Source organism: Chrysochloris asiatica, unplaced genomic scaffold (genome assembly GCF_000296735.1).
Source record: "Chrysochloris asiatica unplaced genomic scaffold, ChrAsi1.0 scaffold00585, whole genome shotgun sequence".
In the NCBI taxonomy this organism is placed as follows: Eukaryota; Metazoa; Chordata; class Mammalia; order Afrosoricida; family Chrysochloridae; genus Chrysochloris; species Chrysochloris asiatica.
In genome coordinates, this window is record NW_006409103.1 from 198,676 (window position 1) to 201,995 (window position 3,320).

A 3,320-nucleotide genomic window follows, 5' to 3' on the forward strand; every position below is an offset into this window, starting at 1 on the left:
CAGAGATTGGTCCCTCCTGATAAATATGTCCAAAATATGAGAAACGAAGTCTGGCCAACTTGGATTCTTAGAGGCATTCTGGCTGTACTTCCAACACAGATTTGTTTGTTCCTTTGGCAGTCCATAGTACTTTGAATAGTCTCCTTCAACACTATAACTCAAATGCATCAATTCCTCTAGTTTTCCTTATTCATTTTCCAATGTTCACATGCATATGAGGTTATTGAAAATACCATGGCTTGGGGTAGGTAAACATACCTTAGTCCACAAACTGACATCTTTACTCTTGAACATTTCAAAGAGGTCTTATGGAGCAAATTTACCTAATGTGATATGTCACTTGATTTCTTGGCTGTGCTTCTATGAGCGTTGATCCAAACAACTTGAAGTCTTTGAAAACTTCAATTTTCTCTCTATTTTCCTTGATGTTATTTATTGGTCCAGTGGTGGAGATTTTTATTTTCTTTACATTGAGATGTAACCCATACCAAAGGCTGTGGCTTTTGATTTTTCATCAGTAAGTATGTTAAGCCCTCTTTGCTTTAAGCAAGCAATGGTGCATCATCTGCATGTCACAGCTTCATAATGAGTCTTCCTCCAACCATGATGCCACATATTTCATCATATAATAAAGGTTCTTGAGTTATTTGGTCAGCATTGAAATTGAGTAAGTATACTGATAGGATACAACCCTGGCACACATCTTACCTAATTTTAAACCATCCCCTTGTTCTGTTCTAATAACTGTCTCTTGGTATATGAATAGGTTACTCGTCGTACAATTAAGTCTTCCAAAATACTCATTCTCCACAATGTTGTCTATAGCTTGCCATGATCTGCTTTTGTGTAGTCAATAAGCACAGGTAATCAGCATTCTGGTATTCATTGTATTCAGCCAAGATCCATCCATCTGACATCAGCAATGATATCCCTTATTCCACATCCTCATCTGAATCCAACATGAACCTCTGGCAATTCTCTGTCAATGTGCTGTTGCAGCCACTTTTGAGTTATCTTTGCAATATTTTACTTGCATGCAATCTTAATGGTATTGTCCGATGATTTCTGCATTCTATTGGGTCACTTCTCTTTGGAATAGACATAAGTATGGGTCTCTGCCAATCAGTTATTCAGTTAGCTGTCTTCCAATTTCTTGGCATAGATGAGTTCCTGCCTCCAGTGTCACATTAGTTTGTTGAAAGATTTCCATGTGTATTCCATCAATTTCTGAAGCCTTGTTATTTGCAAATGCCTTAAGTGCATCTCAGATATTTTCCTTCTGTATCATCCTCTCTTGATCATATGCTACCTCTTGAAATGGTGAACACAGATCATTTTTTAAAAGTAATTTTTATTTATTGTGACTGCTTACTAGTGGGGAGTTGCAGTTTATTTACACCAACATACACAGAATTAGTTAACTGTCTGTATAGAATGAACTACTATGCAAAAATGCTCTCAGCATGCTATAATGCCAGGCAGTGGCACTTGGGCAAATGGTGTTGGGAACTAATGTATGGAATAAAAAGCCAAAAAACACAGAAATTTATAAAGAATCCCCTTCCTCACACACACACACACACACACATAAACACACAGATACATAATAGGATTACCAGGATGATCCATACTCATAATTGAGGTGGGAAGGGTGAGAATTCTGTTGTTAAAGGAAAGGTAGATGGGGAAAAGGAGAGTTTCTAGCCACCCTTAACAACATGACAGAGAGCATTCTCTCTCCCAAAAGAAAAGTTTTTTTCTCTCAGGGTCCCTGTTAGATCAAGCCTACTTCATACCCATTTAGGGCAAACAAAACAAAGGGGGTGGTAATATGAATATAAACCATCACTCAAAATTACTTCCCACCACTTCCTCCTCCTGCCAGGATGAGACAAAGTCAGAGCAGTAATAGTAATGTTATTCTCTGGGCTTCATCTCTGAAGGAAGAATGGATCCGGGCCCTTACCTTCAACCTTCAACCACATAATTTGAAAATGAGCTGGAGCCTCAATGAAACCCTTCTTTGCTTCTGCGTCCCCTTAGAATGAGAAAACAACAAAAAGTAAAGGGCAAAGAAAAGCTAGGTCTTTTAAAATTCTTTTAGCCCTTGTCAAGATTTCACTTTTTAAAACTATCACAATTATTGGATTAAAGACCAATCTGTACCTAGGTCTCAACTCTGATCAGGATAACTCTAAGAGATCAATGCAACAACAGAGTCTTGAGGTCTTATTTCTAAGATTTTCTTAATCCTCTTGTGTATATAAATCAAATTAAGTCCAAACAGTTCAAATAATTCCTTCTAAAAAGACAAAAGAGACATGCACAACAAGGGTTCAGGAAAATGGATCAGAACCTGCTCCATTTCTGTGTGTATCAATCAGCTTTTATTGCTCTTCTGATTAGGTCCTAAGAGAGGCAATATCCAAGTTGAGGTGGGAATGTATAACTCATGAAGTAAGCCACGGCAGGAGGGTATATTAACAAGGCAGTCCTATATAGTAGAAATGATTAGGAATAACACTACCTTTCAAACACAAAAATTAAGTTCCATTTCCATTCCAGCCCCAACACAGGAAGACAAAAACAAGATTCTTCTTAGTCTTCCACAAGAACAGAAAAGAACTAAACAAACCCAAAGAAGGCCAAGGAAAGGAAAACCGGGCAGGTTACAGAAACAAAAGATGAACTGAAAGTGGTCAGGGTGGCAAGAAGTACCTGGAAATTTGAGCTGTACCAAATAGGCAATTAGAATGAGGGTGTAGGAGAAACATGGGACCAAGCCAGAAGGGAGAGTCTGGGCTCTTTATTTGGGCACAGAAATGAGGTAAGAATATGCATTTTAAAAAGCAGACCTATTCCTGTTAACATTGACGTTCCCATCCCTCTAATTTCACCAACTCAGAGTAAAGTGGTGAGTAGTTTTGATATATAGCTCTGTCTTCCCAACATTTGCATCCCATTCCTTGAAGCCAGTGGGACCTAGAGGTCCTATCTTGACTTCCAATCACAAAGGACATATCCTGTTATAAAGAAAGGCCAAGGGGACCAAGTGAAAAGGGCTGCCCCTGCAAGGGGGCAGAGGTGGCAACAGTCTGGATGTTCAGCACAACCAACTGAATGCTAAGCCTGTCCAATCCAAGAAGTAGGGAACTCAGTGATTCTCCACATGGTCAAAATGAGAAATGACCCAGTCTTGCTCCTTGGCTCTTAGAACTAACCCGTTCATATTATTTAGAGCAGCTGAAGGGATCCCCTTTGAACTAAGTTTTCAAGGAGCCTCAAACAAAGCCACAATGCTCCTCTATAATTTAGTGCTG